General features: G+C 45.8%; 1 long non-coding RNA gene across 3 annotated transcripts; it reads right to left on the reverse strand.

The window, feature by feature from the left end:
• Positions 1-1,175: 1,175 nt before the first annotated feature.
• LOC115337351 lies at positions 1,176-19,788 on the reverse strand. 3 transcript variants are annotated; one of them, XR_005931605.1, is made up of 6 exons: positions 18,915-19,788; positions 17,412-18,333; positions 7,592-7,697; positions 5,747-6,072; positions 5,415-5,629; positions 1,176-1,475 (listed from the first exon to the last, which is right to left on the reverse strand). It is a non-coding gene; the product is annotated as an uncharacterized LOC115337351 (long non-coding RNA). The 3 variants fall into 3 exon arrangements; XR_005931604.1 differs by lacking the exons at positions 5,415-5,629; positions 5,747-6,072; positions 7,592-7,697 and having other exon boundaries at positions 18,915-19,783; XR_003922100.2 differs by lacking the exons at positions 1,176-1,475; positions 5,415-5,629; positions 5,747-6,072; positions 7,592-7,697 and adding an exon at positions 7,942-16,895 and having other exon boundaries at positions 18,915-19,783.
• Between the last annotated feature and the right edge of the window lie 269 nt (positions 19,789-20,057).

A 20,057-nucleotide genomic window follows, 5' to 3' on the forward strand; every position in this document is an offset into this window, starting at 1 on the left:
TTCCTAACACATTTTTCACATTCCCACAACCCCCAGGCCACTTCCTACCTCATTTATTACTGCTGAAGATCTGTCTCCCCATCACCATGTCTGTAAGTATTGCACGTGTATAAGCACAGCAGCAGGAGGGTCTCAGGGTCCTTTGAGAGGACTTGCAGGATGGAAACCCTCTGTTATTTTTGCCCACATCATCTCCTTTTCCTTCCTTACCCTCTTTCCCTTGTGCATGTTTGGGAGTATTGTGAGGCACACCACTGAAAAACTCCACTTCAAAGCCAGGAGAAAGCATGAACAAGGAAATTAACGAAAAGAGGTGGGGACCTTCGATATATGCCCTTGCTAGTAGCTTTGGTCTCCTATTTTTTTCCCTTCTGGCATCACACATGTCCCATGCTGAAGGAGGCAGAGAGCTGTCTCTGGAGAAGGTTCGGGTTGGAATTGAGCTCTTGGCTATACCTTGCAGTATCAGCTGTAGGCCAGGTAGATAAGCAAACAATTCTCAGTAATTTTTCCTATGAGTTTTTGTTTAGCTTCTTCAAAGGAAACTCAGGAAAAATCTTCTAGAATGATCTGTGTACAAACAAGCTATCAGCTTCAAAACAAGCTTCATCTCTGCCTTGGATCCGCAGCTCACACGCTACTCTTAATCTCATGTTCTTAGTGTATCAGTGCTCCGCAGGCAGGGAAATCTACCCACGCAAGAAGTGCTCTCTCCTGCAGGGGATAATTTTACTTACTCTTGGAGACATACAATGAGGACATGATTATCCCCTTCTGTCTGGTTTCCCTGGGAGACCAGGACTCAGTGATCATGCAGTCCGGGTGTGGAGAGGATTGAGTGCACCTCTCCGCTCCCCTGCCACCTTTGAACCACTCGGCCCATTGCAGGTAAATATGGGAGAGTGGCAGATGCAGCAGGAGTGAAGAATTCCTACAAATTTTATAAAAGTCTCTGGCTGGATAGAGGACTGAAATGGTGTTATTGACCCCACTGAGGGGGAATTCATAAGCATGACATTTATTGCATGACAGAGACTCCACACGCATGCAAGCCATCGGAAAACAGATCACTGCCATGCACAGAAAAGCTCATTTTCAGTCAGGGACACTGGATCTCCTAAAGTCATGGACAACTGGCAAGACGAAGTAATCACATCATGCTTGTGTAAGTCTCTTAGGATGGTATTGGGAAGCAGTTACCTGTGATAACAGGATCCTAGAGTTGCAAAAGATATTTTTTTTTTTTTTAACTTGGAAAACAATCTTGGTTTTTCAAAGCTTCCCCTGTTTAAAATGGAATTGGCAAAAGGTGACTGGGCTTTTCAGAGAGGAAAGCCTATTTTGACTAAGCAGGCTGCTCTTGCATAGGGCTCCCATCTGGTTAGACACGTCTAGTTAGACACAATTCTCTCCATATTCAGCAGCGGACATCTGAAGCTTTGTTCTTGCTTGTTTTCCCCTATGTGGAAATACACCTATTTAAAAAAAAAAAAAAAAAATAGGGCATAGTTAAGGGGGGAAAAAAAGAATGAAAAGTTAGTGATGGCAGCTTCTCAGCAGCTGTGCAAATTAAAACTGCTGACTGACTTCTGTTCATTTTATTAGTTAAGGACTTTATTTTACTTTTAGCCACAAAACCAAGGGTCTATGCTGACTAGCCTGCTCCTCTGCTCTGCACCAAACCCTCCTAGTCCCCAGAGCCTTCTGGCTGTTTCGGGGTGTCATTTTTCCCCTTGGGCAAACCAGGCCCAAACACCAAACCTTGACTCACTGCTGTAAGTCAGCTCAGAAAGCGTCTGTCATTCTGTGCTGTTACTCATTTCTGGGAAAGACAAGGCAATTACATTGGTCTTTCTGGTTTCGAAGGAAAATGTGTGCTGTTCCAGGGAGTAGAGTTGGCTCATGGAAGATGCTGGTGTAAGATCCAGGCACAGCATCGCACACACCTGCCCACCACCCAGTGCTGTTAGGTGCCTGAGCCTGTATCCTTGGCACTTGGTGACCATGGAGCAGACTCCTTATTTTGTGTGTTTGTCAGTCATCTTTGTTATTTTCTCTCTTGTGAGAAAACAAAAATGAGCAATGAGGACAAGGATCAAAGCTTCAAGGCCCTGGAGGAACTGTAAGTGAATCACATGGATCCTCTCCAGATATGAGGCAAACTTGATCATGTCATAAGGGCGCTGCAGAGATCACGCCGGGAAGGGGGCAGCTCTCTGGGGAGGCTGAAGTGAAACAAAGCCCCAGAGTGGGGAGGAAAAGTGATTTTCTTGCTGCTGCTTCCTCATCCGAGCCCTGCTGCGATGCTCGCCTGAGGGACTTGGAGCTGTGGGGTTGATGGGTCACTCTCCTGGGCTTGTTGTCCAAGGCATCTGAGTGCAGCTGGGGTAATGCAAACCTTTAATTTAGACAGTATTTATGCTAACGCATGGTTAGTGTTACAGCACTGCAGTCTCCAAGGTATAAAAGCCATGAGTATAAACCACATCTATTTCTCAGCTAAATTTATAGCAGAAAAAGACTTTCCTTGGGGAAGTGGTGTGTGTTTATTCCACACTTCTTTTCCCATTGCTGGATCCCTCTGTCCATGGCCTGCAGAGCTGCAGCTCTAGGGTGTTCAATCTTTCTGCCCAAGGTACAAAACCTGTGGCCTCCTGCTCCAGGTGTTTGGGCAACACCATCAGGTGTGTCTCCCAGCCCACAGCTCAAAGGGTAATTTGGCCAAAAGACCTTTTTAGGTCTGTAACAAGATGCATGCATGGTATAGAAGGGGAAACACAGCGATGCCTATGGTTAGTTACTGGCTGAGAGTTGTGGCCATGGTTCAGTGAGGATGGGAAGCTCTGGTTTTATTGCAGTATTTAAAGTATAATGCAATCATCAGGCACAGTCAACATGGGTTCACAAAGGGAAAGTCCTCTTTAACTAATTTGATATCCTTCTATGAGGTAACCTGCCCAGTGGATGAAGGGAAGGTGCTGGATGTAGTTTTTCTGCATTTTAGTAAGGCTTTTGACACGGTCCCTCACAGCACCTTCTGGACAAGTTGTCCAGCTGCGGGATGAGAAGGTTCATGATGTGCTGGGTGAACTGGCTGAAGGGCAGAGCTCAAAGGTTTGTAATGAATGGGGCTACATCTGGCTGTCAACTGGTCACTAGTGGTGTTCCTCAGGGTTCAAGTCTAGGGCCAGTCCTGTTCAATGTATTTATCAATGATCTGGATGCAGGAGTTGAATGCACTATGAACAAGTTTGCAGTTGATACCAAACTGGCAGGTGCTGTTGAGTCTCTTGAGGGACAAGAGGCCTTGCAGAGGGATCTAGATAAATTGGAGCATTGGGCTATGATTAACAGGATAAAAGTTAACAAGTCAAAATGTCAGATTCTGCACCTAAGATGGAGTAACGCCAGGCAGAAGTATAAATTGGGAGAGGAGTGGCTGGAGAGCAGCCCTGCAGAAAGGGATCTGGGAGTGTTGGTTGATAACAGGTTCAACATGAGTCAGCAGTGTGCCCTGGCAGCCAGGAGGGCAAACCACATCCTGGGGTGTATCAAATACAGTATAGCCAGCTGGTCAAAAGAGATTATTTTCCTGCTGTATTCAGCACTGGTGCGGCCTCACCTTGACTGCTGTGTGCAGTTCTGGGCCCCACAATCTAAGAAGGATGTGAAGGTCCTTGAATGTGTCCAGAGGAGGGCAACAAAGCTGGTGACAGGGCTGGAAGGAATGTCCTATAAGGAAGAGATGAGGGCTCTGGGTTTGTCTAGTTTGGAGGAAAGGAGGCTGAGGGGTGACCTCATTGCTCTCTACAGCTTCCTGAGAGGGGGAAGGCGAGAGGGAGGTGCTGAGCTCTTCTCCCTGGTATCCAGCAATAGGACGCACGGGAATTGTTTAAAGCTGAGCCAAGGGAGGTTTAGACTAGACATGAGGAAGCATTTCTTTACTGAGAGGATGGTCAAACACTGGAACAGGCTTCCTAGAGAGGTGGTCAATGCCCCAAGCCTGCCAGCGTTTAAGAGGCATTTGGACAATGCCCTTAATAACGTGCTTTAACTTGGTCAGCCCTGAATTGGTCAGACAGTTGGACTAGATGATCATGGTAGGTCCCTTCCAACTGGAACAGTCTATTCTATTTTTCTGGTGTAAGGTGACAACTATTCTTTTGTACTCTGCCATCCTCCCCTTCACCCTCTGGTCTTTCACTCTGTTACCTGATCTCTCTTCTTATTCTTTGCTTTTGGGGCTGGACAGGTTTCCTATTGGAGCAGGTCCATCTCTGGCTTTTGAGCATCTTTTATCTATCAACTGCTGCTACAGTTCCAGTGTCTTGTAGAAAATGAATGTGATATACAGAGCCTGGACTAGCAACAGCTATGACATGACTCACATCGTGTTTTCCAGCCTTGTCTGTGTCCAAGGCAGTGCTTCTCCTCCCAGCATGGCTTCATAGGAGGCTATATGGGCCAGACCTGCAAGCTAGCAGGAGTTGGTGATTTGCCTAACGTGACTGTCCGTGAGGCTCATCACCTGCACTGAGCTCCAGAGATGTGGGCATAGTTAAGCTTTTTGCAGAGGTTTCCCATTTCCTAAGAAGGCCACATTTGGCTGAAAAGTGATTTGAATAAAAATATCGACTGACTGTACTCTTAGATGTTGGGTCTACAACCAGGGAGGCTTTGGGATTCCTCCAGAGCCTGTTTCTCTAGATATTGCTAGACTGTTTGTGTATTTATTCCCCACCTCCTCCCCTCTGTTGCCGTAATAGAGAATAAATGACCTAATGGTGGATGTGGACTCCCCTGAGCCTCACAGCGCTTCAGGACGTGTGCCCATTTCATAGTGGTTACAGCCAATGTCAGACAAGAACTGACAGGTGGATGAAGACCCAGGAGGCAGAAGAAGGGAGTGAGACCCTAGGGATCAGCCTGACAAATGGTGGTTTGAATGCAGAGGGTTGCCAGAAGGCGATGGGCGGGGGGTGTGAGGTTTCCGTGGGTCATCTTTGAGGAAAATCCCCCAGGAACAAGGAGCATAGGATAAAAGATAAATGCACATGTTTGAAAACCAGCAGGCAATGGCACAGGTTACCTGGACTACCCAGGGTTGGTAGCCAAACCCTTTGTGATGACCACTGATTGCTTCCCACATGGGATTTGACCAGCTGGAGGAAGTGATCATGCATCCTGATCACTGCAATAGCTCCCCATAATCCCAATGTCTGATAGACCCCTACAGCTCTGGGTGCTAGCACGCAAAGGCTTTGCTGAACTTGTATGGCACCATTCATTCATCACTGACTTTTGCTCTTCCAGCCCTGCTCAGATACTCATTCCTTGGGAATATAGCTTGGAAAAATATTTCTGGAGCAGTTATTAACACTGTGCATAGTGCAGCTTTGTTGCTGTTGGCTTACGCTTTTGGTCTGGTGGCGGATGTGGGATGTGATGAGAATTTCCTGATTCTCCTTTCCCTCTTGGTACACCCTGGACTATGGGCACCTGAACGGTAGCAACCAAGATATTACAGCTTAACAAGTTGTGGTGAGCTGCAATAACTGTGTGGCCCCAGCCTGTCCCATCTGTCAAGACATCATTTGTCACCATCTCTTTGGCCATGGACTCACAACACCTAAAAACGATCCACTATTCCTGGGTTAGGCAATGCTATTATTCAAAAGGAGGAAAAAAGAAGAGCAATTGGCTTAAACTGAGGAAGGGTGTGAGTCCAGAAACCCACATTTTGTACCTTGATGCTGTTCCAGATGGAGCCAGAGCCACTGCAGGTCACAGGCACTGTAAGACTCACAGTACAGGCTTCCTGGGGGACCTCAGAGGCTCTCCCCACTGTCCTGCTGTATTGCAAAGATCTTCCTGGCTAATGCATGTTTTTCACATGCCCTCTCCATTACCTTCCCTCAGCGTGGTCCATTCAGGTGGATGAAGTACAGCCTGTAACCTTTTAGTTTCCTAGAGTATTGTAATGTCATGGGCAGGAGAGAGCCTTATCACACTCATTGGCACGGTCTTCTTGGAGTGGCAATTAATTCAACATGAACTGCAATGCCAGCCAAGCTAAAGAAAAGTAAACAAAGAATTTGTCTATGAAAGCAAAACAAACAGAAGAGTGAATGTGCTGGAAGAAAATATGAATAAGAGAAAACCACACTTTGCACTAGTCATCCTAAGGCTGGCCTGCATGACCTCTCTCGTTGTGCATCACACAGCTAGCCTAGGAGCCCTTTCTCTACCTGTCCCGTTGTGTTTTTCTTATGCAAACTCTGCAGCCTTAAATTGTCCTTCATGGGAGCAAATGCACATTTCAATATTTATCTTCCTTTTGTACCCAAACTCAATGTGAAGTCCTGTTCAGATTAAAATCTTGTTTCCTCTCCCCACAAATGACCTCTTTCATTACTGACTTGATTAGGAGGCAATCTTTTCCCTGTGAAATTACTTATGCTGAATTGTTACTGTACGGTGAGGCAGGACTCTTGTTCTCCTACATGTACTCACACACGTGGCTCATTACAAGCTCTGGATTGAGACTGACAAGCAGCAAATTGAGGATGATTTTGCTGAGGGAGACTGATCCCTAACCTAGATTTTGAAAGCTGCAGTCCTTCATTCATATTCTACATGGACATGAGACTGCTTCTGTCAGAAAGCTACTGAGCTGTGTTAGTCCCAAAATACAAACTTCTCTGAGATAGATGTTATCTTAGATTACCAGTGGTCCTGCATACTTTTTGTTGGTAGTGGTGGTAACCTGGAGACCGTCTGCCACACACCACTCATCTCTGTTCCCAGGCTGGCGTGGGAACTTTTAGAACACATCTGGCTGAAACAAATCATCCTTTCCGGCTTGTTTTTTAACTAAAGCAGTTCACTGACCCCCTGTGTGGACACACAGAAAGCTGGCAAAGCTGATAGAAGGACTATACCACAGGAGCTTTGGTCCGAGGAGATCTCTGGAGATCTGCCCTCCAACCTCCTGCTCCAACTAGCTGGGCTATCCCCAACACTCAATCAGGCTATCTGGGGCTTTTTTACCTGTGTATTGAAAAGCTGCCAGGATGGAGATAACTTTGGTGACCAGACCCAGGGCTGGTCCTCCCTCCCAGCTGAAAACTTTTCCACATGCTCACCCTGAACATCCCCAAACTCCAGTTTGTTGCCCCTTGCTATATCACCTGCCCCTGCTGAGAAGAGCTGGGCTGCACTGTCACTGTAGTTACCCTTCAACTAGTTGTCGGCTGCTATAAGATGTCCCCTTCAGCCTCCTCCTCACCAAACTAAACAATCCCAGCTCCCTCAGTCTCTGCTTCTGGGACATGTGCTTGGTCTGCTGGTCTTGGTAACCCTCCTCTGCTCCTTCTCCAGTTTCTTGATAGGCATGTTGAACTGGGGGCCCAACAGTGGAGATAGTAACTCCCTTGGTCTGCTTGCCACAACTGTCCTAACATAGCCCAATCCGTGGTTTGCCCAATTTCCAATGAGAGCACATTGCTGGCTCATAATCAGCCTGGCATTAACAATATGGAAAGATATCATAATCAGGTCAGGGTAGGGCAGGAATATCCTTCACCAGTACCTGCACTGATGGTGGACCCTTCCCCACAGACTCAGCAGCGTGGTAACATGAGTGCTCAGTTTGCACACCAAACATGGCTCATGCCAGAGGATTGTTTTTCAGTCACCTGTGAATAAAAAGCCATAGCAGCAAATCTGCAGTCCAAGACATCTCAAAGAAAATCCCAAATGCTTTTTGAAGAGGGTTGTGATTTAACTCTTCCCTCTGTCTTAGCCTGCAGCGCAGTGTCCCAAAACTATATTCAGGAGCAGTGTGAGAAGCACCATCATTTAAAATGATGTCTGTGTTGCTTGTGGTCTGTAAAGATCTCATCAGATATTGCTGAGGATGTTAGCTCTGATACCCTGGGAAAGTTCCAGCACAGATAATTGCCTCCTGCCTAATTCAATTCACATTTAATAGAGTGGCAACACTCTCAAGTGAATGCCCCCGGGGTAGATGAGCGGTGGGAATCAAGAGTGCACAGAAAGAAGCTTAAGAAGCAGAGATGGAAATCCACTGAGAATCAATGTTTGGGGAAAAGCCCTCCTCCCCTGCCCCAGGAAGTCCTGAGCCAATTTCCTGCTTTGAGCTGTGCCAGCCTGAACATCTGGAAAGAAACCTTGGGTTGTACTTCTTCTAGAAGGGCGATGTCATGAAGGATTACATCATGGATGGTGCCATGAGGATGCACAATTCTTTCTGCAAAACTCTTCACAAACCTTCTGAAGGAGACACCTGTGTTCTCTCTAGACCTTGTTGGTAGGTGTTACAGGGACCGTGGGCTTTTGTTTCCATGTGCTTGCTGTCCCTCCTAGGGAGAAAGGAAGGTATTCTACTTGCCACCACTGGTGGGAAAGCAGCAATAATGTGAGCATACAACTCCTTCTTTTGTAATGTGGCTATTGGTGCAGACTCTCTGTATTACAGAGCTGACACCACTTAAATCCTAAGTGCATCTTAAAATACTCAAACATGTTATCTGCAGAGGAAAAACAGAAATACTGCTAGGATAGCTGGAGATAGGCATGTCAGAGGGACAAGAAGATCTGTCCTGTCTTAGACATGGCTAAGCTGATACTTGCTCCTGTATTGCATATTCCTCTACAGTCCTTCATCCCCACACATTAAGCAATGGGTTGGTTTTGCTGAAGGTCTCCCTTGAAGTGCATAAGGAAAGGTCCCTGCCCTGGCAGAGGCTTGCGCTCTCTGCTCTGCATTCTTTGAGATTGTATCTACTAAGTTTATTATTTTTCTCAATAGATTGGCAGCCTTGCTAGACTCCGGGTTCCTCTGTGCCAGGTGCTGCACGTGCATTTAGTGAAAGATCTGTCAGAGATCTTACAGTCCCAGATAGGTCAAAGCAGGACAAGAGGACAGTGACAACCACTCCATACTGGGTTCCCATCTTTGTTTTTACCTAGTCTGGGTGCTGCATGGAGGCACAGAGGGATGCAGCTTACCTTCCCTTATCTTTGGTGTGAAGAATTGCACCACTACAATTTGTCTCCAATAAAGAATTGCAGATCTCCTCAACTTTCTTGCAGTGCTGACATCCTCCTGTTTTGTGCCCTTGGAGGTACCTGGCTCCCTGCTGGCCATTCCTTTCACCAGCTAACAGGAACCCCCTCTCCTTTCCAAAAATCGTGTATAAGCTGTGCCTTGGGGCTATTCCCAACCTTACAGCTTACAGTCAAGTCCTGAAAGTCTAAGCATCAGCCCACTGCAAAACAGCCCTTCAGATAAGCTCCGAAGCAGAACTACCTCCTTTCCACCTGTGCAGATCCTGAGGTTCCCTCTCCGGGCTCTGTTAGCAATAAGAGAATAGCTGGTTGTGAATCCACGTGGTGACCCTGAGCCAGGCAACCTCTGCAAGAAAGCTAGCTCAGAACCTTCAACTCATCTCTGAGTCCTGAGAACAGATCTACTGCAGTCTGTGCAAGTACTGGAGGAGAAAACGGAGAGTAGGACCCGACTATATTTTTCCATTTCAATCCAAATTGAATCAATTACTCATCCAACTGTGCTTTCCTTGTTATGCACTTAAGGGATATTCTCACTCAAGTGATTTCTGAGCCAGAGTCTTATTTGGAGGGTGTGTTATAATTCAGCTAGCAAGCTGGGGCAGCTGTCCCTGGCAAGCTGGAGGTACTGAAAGGATCTTGGCTTCAACAGATGAAGATAATTGGGGAGATTCGACAAAGGAGAAAGAAGAGAGGGGAGAGAGCTGGTTTCATCCAGTTATGCATACAGAATGTTAAGTAATCACATAACTTGGTAGTAATGATTCATTTTGGTGATGCCTTGTTAAAGTTCTGGGCTAGTTGAGTCTTGCACCCATGCTTTAGGCTGAAATGGGGACAAAAGCGTCTCTGGCTTTGAGGTCTTGTTAAATATTGCATAAGGAACTCATCTGTCTTTTCTAGTGGAAGCAGAGGCTAACTCTGGAGAGGTTAGTGTGCCTAGGCAGGGACTCTCAAAATGGCAGGAGCAGCCCGCTGGTGGTGGATGTATCTCTGAAATGAGGAGAGACATGTGATTCTAGGCTGTGGAAAACATGGGTCTTTATCTGCAGGCTGCTCTTGGCAAAGTGTGCTCTTGCCAACTGTAACCTTGGCAGAGAGCACATATGAGCCATGCACATGCCTTCCCTCTAGTGATGTTAATTAGACAGCCATTTCCTTTGGGGCCAAGGGCATTTTGGATCAGTTGGCACTGGCCTATTGTCCAGAATTACTGTGTTTTAATCCTGGCTTTGGTTTTATGCAGATTTTCTTCACCCTCCCTTGTGGAAACCAGTTCCTCTGTCTGCAGTCTGTAAGAGGAAGAACCAGTTTTCTTTGGCCGTGACACTATGAGTCCATAGTGGTGACCAAAAGGAGAAGGGAGCCTTTTTCTTCTTGGTGTGAATGTCAGCCCAGCCAGCCCAGCACAGGAGTGGATCCTGTGTTATATGCACATTGTATTGTTGGTGACAAGCTTAAGTATCATGTTCTTTGCCTTCAATATATAGGAAGCCAAACCCTGGACAACTTGGGGCATAGGAATGTCTAGGAAATCAGAATCACTGGTTCGTTCCTGGAATGGGGATGTTGTAAGAGTCCTATGACACATCTGAGTTTCCAAGTATTGAGAGACCTCAGTTCAGCCCCATGTGATAAAGAATTAATTTCTTAGCTTCCCTTGCAGGAGGGCCACTGAGTTGTTCTGTCCATGATGGAGGTATGGCCACATCCCAAAAGTTGAACCTGGGACCCTGCAAGAGGTCCCAGCAAAAAAGCCAGGGACTGCATGAATGATGGAGATGGGGTTTGTACTTCCATAACCCTCAGTACCAGGTCTATATGCTGCCGGGTCATGTCACAACGTGGATTTGAACCAAAACAGGTTTGAGTTCTGAATAAATTTAAATTCAATTAGCCAGGATGCATAATACAGACTTGAGGCAGCATATATGATTTTATGTATGCCTGACCCAGCACACGCACTATGCTGAGGACAGAGTTAGTGCACGGTTCCCTGCCAGCATCAGCCAAGTCAAACATGGGCTGCTGCCACCTTGTCCTCTCGGTCACATGGCCTGACCACGTTGCCCTCTTCGTTGCTGGGTGAGTGTTAGATGGATCTGCTCCCTGAACTGCCTTGCCAGGGGAGCACAAGAGCACTGGGAGCGGCACAAGGGAGAAGAAAGAGGAGGAAGTAGAAGGAGATTGAGGAGGGCACACAGAGCAGACAATATGGGAGAAGGAAGTGGTGATCTTGGCTTAACTGCCATGGTGTGATACTATGTGGGCATAGTGCAGTCAGATGACATCTGATTTGAGCTAGAGACAGCGTCGTACAGACCGTGCTGGGTCTGTTCCAGAACAAAGCCTGCCAGGTCAGAGGTAACCATTGGAATAAATTTCTGCCAGCAGTGTCAACTTCTGCTGCACCAGAGCTTTGCTTCATGTGGCTACAGCTTCTTTTTCTGGTACTAGGAGTCCTCTTGAACCCTTGGGTGCATATGGAGAGGGCACTGGCTTTCTGCTTACCCAGCTCCATCCTCAAGAACAACTTAGCTCTGACAGGCCAGTATGGCAGGAAATATCTATTCCTTGGCACAGACAAAAGGCAGGTCAAGACCCGTATTCCAACAGCTCTTTTCTGCCTGGTTCATAAATAGCAGGCCTTGATGGGTGCAAACCCATGTGAAACACAAAAGCTATTCCCTTAGCAACAGGTGGTATAACAAGAGTTGTGTTTATATCAGATTAGCTGGAGCAACCCTATCGTGATGCCGTGTGTCTTGGCTCACTTGTGCATTGCTTTCAGAGCAGGAGAGACTTCTTGCTGCCTCTAACCCTGCCACATGGGGTTGTCGCCGCAATGGGATTGTCATGGGGACTGAATAATATAAGTACAGGCAGAGGTCCTTTGCAGGATTGCTTTTGGCAGGGCATTTATGCTGTCTATGAGACCATGAGCAAGTGACTTAGCTCTCTGTGTTCAGGTCTCTTCACTAAAGCATTTAGGAACTGGTGTTGCCGCTCTCTGTGCATGCATACAGTGCTGGCATAACTGGATCTTGTTGCAGTTTTGTTTCCCTAGGGACTGTATAAGGCAAAGCACTATCAGAACATCTTGTGAATCTGTGGGTTTAATAACTTCGGAACACCTGATGTGGGGAACATTGTAGGGCCTCCAGGGATAATGCAATGCACAGGCTCCTCAGATGGGATTCATCTTGCAGGCTAAGACTCATGCATTTAGCTGCCATTTGAAATGCCCCACAGTATCTGAAAAATCCTCATGTTGCTGTCAGACCTGATGCAGGAACTGCAGCAAGCCTGTAACAGCAGCTTAGCATAGCATCTCAAAGGGAGCATGCAGCAGAATTGAGCCCTATCTCAACAACTGTGTTCAAGTTCCCATAACATCTCTGTCACTGTGCTGCCCCCAAACTGAGCACCTCTCTTGGTCTTCAGCCACAAAACTGACAGGGAAGTCCAGATCCCATTGCTGGGGTATGCAGAGTATATGCTTCATCTATTTCTCCATTTGGTCTTGGGATGCCTAATAGGAAGAGTGCGTAAGTTTTTCTCAAAGCCCCAGCTTCCTCTTCACTTTCATCTTTATATGCAGCCTCTTTTGCCTCTGCACATGGAGCTGCATGTGTGAATTTTTCACTACTGATGCTTTTTTCTAAGGATGCAGCTGTATTCAGACTACTCCTTCAAAGTTCAGATGCGTCCGTAATTAACAGATCACAAAATGGTGGTGCTTCGTGCCAGAATTTTCTGAGCTTTTTGTCCACTTGTATTAAAGCGAACTCCCGTGTCTGAGTCAGGCAGGCAAGTGGGAATGAGAGAAGCAGCATTTCTCAGTGTTCAGTCTAATCAGAGACAATTCCTCAGAAATTGCTCCTTGGGCTGATGACCTGAGCTGTGCCCCACAACACAAGCTCAACTACTGGACTACTGGATCTGCAGTGTTGGGCCACTCAATGGCCTGTCTTTGGCTGGCTGGTCTGCACTGATCCTGCTCCTGATCTGCACAGCAAGAGGGTCATGATGATAATTTCTAACACTCTGTCCATGGCCACAGCTCCCAAAGGGCTGTCATCTCCTGAGGCAGTGTGTGACTGCCCTGCTGAAGCTCATCTTTTCCCCCAGTGAACATTTCCTTTTGCAAGAGAAGAGGGATAATAAACCTATCCCCTTTGCCCAGCCCATGTAATTCCTTTCTCTTAAGTGTCTGCATCCCCAGGCTGGAGACAGAAGCCGAACCCCTTTTATTATGTTTTTCATTGTTTACCTTTACTCTACACACTTCTAGGGCTTGGTTCCATGTCACTAGGAGACAGACCTGGATGGGCTCTGCCTTTCCACCATGGGGGCCCAGAGGGCTTCTTAAGTAGTTATAGAAACCCTGATATATTCTGCTTTTCAGAGAGCTTGCTCAGAGCTCCGCACTGCTTGCTGAAGACTTTCCAGTACATGAATAGTCATGGGCATCAGGTAAAAGTCCCAGGGGAGAAATGTGTTTTCCATTCATGAAGAAATGTAGAGCTGGTGTACACTAGAGTGGCATGAGAATGGACAGCTGAGAAGGTAGTGTTGTGGAGACTATTTCAAGAAAGAATTGTTCCACTTCACAATCGGTCAAAACTTAAAAAAGACAGTGTTAAAACACTCTGTTGAAGTGAAAATTAATCTCTCTCTAGATCTAAAAGACATTGCTTCCTATTTCCTTCAGTTTGGTTAATGAAGTGAAAGAATAGAAAGGGCAGCCTTTCCACTAGTTGTATTATTGGTTTGCTTTCAGCCAGGCACAGCCCAAGAAACGTCAGATGTCTGCACATTGTCAGCAGGTCTTCCTTGGGATTGTGACTTTGAGAGGATCCTGTCACGGAGAAGAGGAATATTGCTCCCATGGTCTTACCAAGGTCATTCTTAGAAATATGTCCCCTCTTGTAGCCCCCAAATCTGCCCTAGAGCCTTTCGCAGAAGGCAGCACCATCTTGCCACAGTCTTTGTTTTGTGTCACCCTCACACTATGGTTTTCCACATCATCAGTGAATGTAATTTTGGCTTTCCTCAAACTGAGATACAGGTATTTTAAAGACCTCATTAAGACAATGCAGAGATCTGGATCCCAGTTGTATTCCTCAATCTTTCACTCTATGTCCATGCAAAAGTTCAAATTCAAAGATGGCAAAAACTGTCTTGAAAAAAGTTACATTAGGGAGGACTTTTTTCTCTAATATGGGACTGCCCTAGTCTTCTAATAATCTTATAATCCCTGTTTCACAAATCTGCCTTTCTTCTTTCACTTTTGTTTTTATTTTCATTCTGTATCCACCTAATTATCATTTCCATACATTCCATATCACTAGCACTGGAATTTCCCATGTCTTATCTGTATGGCATTATTTTTTATTTACTCATTATACTGCATGATTAAATGGTTAAGTAAAATTCTTTTAATCTGTTTCCATAAAATCTAATGTCTCTGGGGCAGGCTCATTAAAATCTTGTGGTTTCCCAGATGATTCCTTGAGGCCTAAAAGACACACAAACCCCATCCATTTATCAGTATATGACCCCTATCAGGTATACTTACAATATCCCAGGTTTGAAGATGTGGGGCAGACCGATTAAGGACCATGTCTGGGGGATTTTGTTTGCATCTATGTCACTGATATGTTAAGAAACTTTTTACTGGGACATGTTCTTGTTGTAAAACTTCTATTTCATATAAACAGAAGGTTTGCAAAGGGCCCCAAGATGTCTGTAGCCTAGTCTCCTGACTTGCTGAAACCAGTCACTTTTTGGTTGGTGTAGCAGAGTGAGGGCCTATGTGTGAAAATGTATTTATTATCATACATTACCCTGCAGAGAGCTCCTTGCCAGAATGGTTTTTATCCCCACAACCAGGGTGTTTGTTAGAGAGTGAGAAACCCCAGTTCATGTCCTTTTGGGCTGAGCAGGAACATGGCATCCATGGAACAGGTTGATTGTCCTTTGCAACGTTGCTCATTTTTTCTGCTCATCGCTTCTGCCTGGTTCTGTCCAATCTGCCCAGCTGAGGACAAGCAACGTCAAAGTCATTTGTCTTGTTGCATACATAGCTCTGGACATTGGCCACCAGCAGCTGCCACTGGTTTCTGAACCTCCAGTCACTGATGTAACCAGATGGGAGGCTGCTGTGTGAGCATCCCCATGCCACGCAAGCAGCACCCTTTGCTCTGGGTCCTGGAGGTCAGCACAGCAGCATCCACTCAACCTGCTTGCAGAACCTGAGCTGATGTCCCCACACGGTGCTGTGCCATGAGCTGTACCAGCTTCTGCTGAGCTACCACAGGTGTCTCCATGCTGAGTGCTGTGAAGGTTTGCTTTGATCTCTCCCCCTGCCATTCATTGTTTGCTGTTTCTGGGTGTTTATCTGATGTTTGCTGTAATATTTGAACATCCCACAGTATTACAACTTGTCAAACAGTTGTTTTGCCTGGGGGATCACCCTACCTTGGGCAATGGTTGCATTTCCTCATGAATGTGTAAGAAAATGCAAGAACAAAGAACACATTTTCTTCAGCTCTTGAAAACAACCAGGCAAACACAACAACAGCTTTTGCTTTCTGAAGGTGACTGTTGACTAGAAAATCTGCCCAAACCAATGCAGGCTTTGAGCAAACGTGCTCTTCTTAGTGCTGTGTGACACACTTGTCTGGGAATACCTTTATTTTATGATGCTTATCACACAATGAATAAAGTTGGATTGGAAAGTGATGGGAAAGATGAGCATCATCTGGAAAGCTGGGAGTATGTCTCTTGGTGCTGCAGGGCATGGCTTTCTGTTCTCTTCCTTATGCTATGTGTCATGCTTCACAATAAGGGACTGGAAAGAGTAGGCAGAAGCTGGCACTGATAAGCGCACAACACCTGGGCTTATTAGAAATGACGTGGGCTTTGCACACACAGAAAAAATCCTGCAACAGAAAAGAATGGCATCAACAGAGTGAGGTCACACGTCTCAGAGATGGGATGCCAAAAATTGTAATGAGGGTTCAGTCAGTTCCAGATCACTTCAATTTAAGACAAGCTGGTAAATGAGGTTGTCTGGATCTTCAGACTTCAAAGACCTCTGGCATAAACAGAGCCGCTGCATCTGTGTGATGGTTCAAAGAAATACCTGCATGCAAATACTTCCCACTGTGGGGAGAGTTTGCAGTCACAACCTACCCTTTTGTCTTGAGCCTATTGGTAACACACTTTTTTTTTTTTTTTTCTGATTTGGCTGCATCTGCCCATTTCCAAGATGGGTCTTACTCAGCCATGACTACTTCTTTTCGTGATAAGATCTTGTTTCCTGCTGGTGGGACTTGGTTAGCAATAGACTGAATGGGAAGATAGGGTGGGAAAGTGATAAAAGTCACATTTTTAAGAATAAATGCAATCAAGGGCAAAATTTAATCCTTTTACCCATTACACATCTCCTGTTTCCAAGTATCTCGTAGTCTGTTTTCAGGAGGCTTCCCATGCCAGAGTTGCCCAGATGGGAGCAGTGGAGAGCTGGAGGTAAGGAGTGGGTGAGTAAAGGACTGAATGAATCTTTGTCCTCCAAAATCCCCCAGATCAACCTAGCACTTGCAGTCCATAGATGCCTCATCTCCAGGTTAGCTTTGGCTGGCTTCTTTTTTTTGCCCACAAAATTAGACTTTTAAAGGAAGTTTATACATTCCTGTTCTCTTCATTGGTTCCTTCACAAATTCCAGTGAGATGCAAAACTCAGCCACTGGAGCTTCCCAGCACTTGGGACCTTCATCACCAACCACAAGCATTAGCTGTATGGAAGCAGGGTTTTTTTTTTTATAGAAAGCAGCAAATAGGAAAGCCATTTAGAAAAGACAGAGACTTTCAGGAATGTTAAATCAAGTTGCCAGAGACTTGGGGGCCAGTTTTCCAAGGGACAAGAGTAGGCACAAATTACTTGACTGCCCACTTAGAAGTGATCCTTGAAATGCTGAATTTCTATTCCATTCCAAGGGTCCTAACCACTTCCATTAACAATAAGTAAAATGTGTGGATATTAATATCATATTAAAAGACTTCCTCTCCTCTTATACATTCATTGTCCATTGACATAAGCCCATGGCAGCATTAGCTTTCTCTCAATAGACCAGTTAAAACTGGTAAACTGGTTTGCCTCAGCTGCCAGACTGGGAGTCTCTTAGCAAACAAACTGTTGCTGGCAAATGTTGCATGTTGGAGCAACTCACTGAAGAGGAGGTTGAAATATGAATGTCTAATAAGGACTATGAATATCTAATAAGGACTCTGAATATCTAATAACGACTTACTTTTTACATCATCCACCAGTGGATTAAGTAGATGCTGTTGTCCTGATTGCTTGAAGATGACATTGCTGATCATTCATGCTAGAACAGAAAGCTTGTTGAACATGCTAACGTGCATGCAAATTTATCTTCGTTCCAAGATGCCTGAAAAGCAGCTGGATTCCTTGGCAAATATTTCAATTGGAAAGGTAATTACTGGCCAGGATACCAAAAATTTATCAGTGTTAATACCATCATTGTCATAAATGGTGTAGGATCAAAGGTAAAATAAAATGTCCCTTGCACTCCTTTAAATGTCTTGATCTCTTGAAAAATAAAGTTACATGATTTCACTAGAGTGTTGTTGCACGTGTGCAATAACGTGTTAAATACCATCTTTTTTAGCCATAGAAGAAAACATTTAAGAAGCAGTTTTATGTTATTACATTCATATTATTTCCATCCTTCAACTTCTCTTCTCTGGTTCCCAAATCCTTTGCTGACACTAGCTCTCCCCTTAAGAGACTGAGCTGCCTGGAAACTAACCCCTTAAGGGTGTTTTCGGGCAGGGCAGGTCCAGTGCTGGCCAGAGGCAGGAGGAAGCCCATGGCTAGGGACAGGAGCAAGGACAGGGCTCAGTGCACCCACCTTGAGCTGGCAGTGGCAACATGCTGTTGGAGACCCTCTTTACCCCGGGGGAGCCCATTGCTATCACAGCCCCCTCCATGAGTCTCTGCCTGAGCTCCATTTTGGGGTGTAGTTCCCCCTTGCTGCATTGCTTGTGCTTCATTAGTAAGAGCAGCATCGCTTTCAAAGTGAATACGTGGCCATGAATGGAGGAGTCCTCATGGGAAATTAATGCATGTCAATTAGCACCCTATTATAGGCACGCTGCTCTTCCAGGCATGCACTAACTTCCTTGCTGACAAACTCTTAGGACTGTGACCTCCTGTCCTAGTTTCAGCTGGGATAGAGTTAACTGTCTTCCTAGTAGCTGGTACGGTGCTATGTTTTGAGTTCAGTATGTGAAGAATGTTGATAACACCGATGTTTTCAGTTGCTGCTAGTAGTGTTTAGACTAATGTCAAGGACTTTTCAGCTTCTCATGCCCAGCCAGTGAGAAAGCTGGAGGGGCACAAGAAGTTGGCAAGGACACAGCCAGGGCACCTGACCCAAAGTGGCCAACAGGGTATTCCATACCATGTGACGTCACATCCAGTATAGGAACTGGGAGGTGAGGGCGGGGAATCGCCGCTCGGGGACTAGCTGGGTGCCGGTCGGCGGGTGGTGAGCAATTACACTGCGCATCATTTGTACATTCCAATCCTTTCATTATTGCTGTTGTCATTTTATTAGTGTTATCATTATCATTATTCGTTTCTTCTTTTCTGTTCTATTAAACTGTTCTTATCTCAACCCATGGATTTGCTTCTTTTCCCGATTTTCTCCCCCATCCCACTGGGTGGAGGGGGAGTGAGTGAGCGGCTGCGTGGTGCTTAGTTGCTGGCTGGGGTTAAACCACGACACCTTCCATGTAGGCGACAGGGATGGCTTTGCTCTGTTGAACCATGAGTGCCACCAGCCCTCCCCCCGCAGCTCCTCTTTCAAGCACTAAACCCAAATCAGCAATAGGTGGGGAAAGACAATAAATCCCCTCCTCTCTGGCTTAGGGTTAGGTGGTGAAGCACTGATGGGAACACAGCTGAGGTGCTGCCTTGTGGGCTGTTGGGAAGATCCAAATCAGGGGTGGCAATTAGATTTATACTGACCTCCCACCACCTGGCTGGTTTATTAATTTATGCAATCACAGCTGAAACAAATGACCATCAAAATCTTCTTCAGCTTGTAGCCAGCAGGCAAACAGTGAGACTCCTCGTGCTCTCACCTTTTGGGACAGGCATACTAATCCCTGCATGGTGTGGTTAGGGTTGCTGTCTCATGTTTCCTTGCCTGGTTAACCAGATTAGCAGGTTTTGGAGAACAAGGAATCAGCTCAGAAAATGGGTGAGTTTGATTCTTCTTCTACAGCTTTTTTATGGGCTGTGGATGGCTTCACTGTTGAAATGTCCCAATGTCTTATGGCTTTGTCCTCTCGCACCATGGCTGAAGGGAGGTGAGGAAGATTCCTTTGCCCCATTGTTCCCACAGAAGCTGTGCCTGGGCTTTTGGGACACAGTTAGACTTGTTCTCTCTTACTGGTAGTGTTAGAACTATTGGGGGTGTACAGGGTCCTGCAGCTGCAGACAGCCCCATGTTAGCATAAACCAAATGTTAACCTAACAAGGCTTAAGAGTCAGGACTATCCTCTGTCACGTCCCAAAGTCAGACTGACTCAGGTTTGTGGATTTCCTTTGTCAGAATTAAGGTGAAACAACGCCAGGGGAGTTCAAACAACAATCAACATTTATTCAATCTAGCTAACCTTGCCCAAGTACAAATGAACTTATCAATATGAACTTTGCATCATGTCATTAAGCTGCTGTTTGAAAGGAGAAGGGAGGTGTAGAAAAACAAGTGGAAAAAGGAACATGAAACTGTGTCAGAAGGAGATCCCTCCCATTGAGTCATGAGGTTCAGAGCAGACCCCCTTGCTTTCTGGACTCCTTCTCAAAGAGGAGCCCAGGGGTGTCTAGATCCACTCCTAGTCTCAGACTTGGTCAACAGTTTATG

The sequence above is a fragment of the Aquila chrysaetos genome, chromosome Z, assembly GCF_900496995.4.
Source record: "Aquila chrysaetos chrysaetos chromosome Z, bAquChr1.4, whole genome shotgun sequence".
NCBI lineage: Eukaryota > Metazoa > Chordata > Aves > Accipitriformes > Accipitridae > Aquila > Aquila chrysaetos.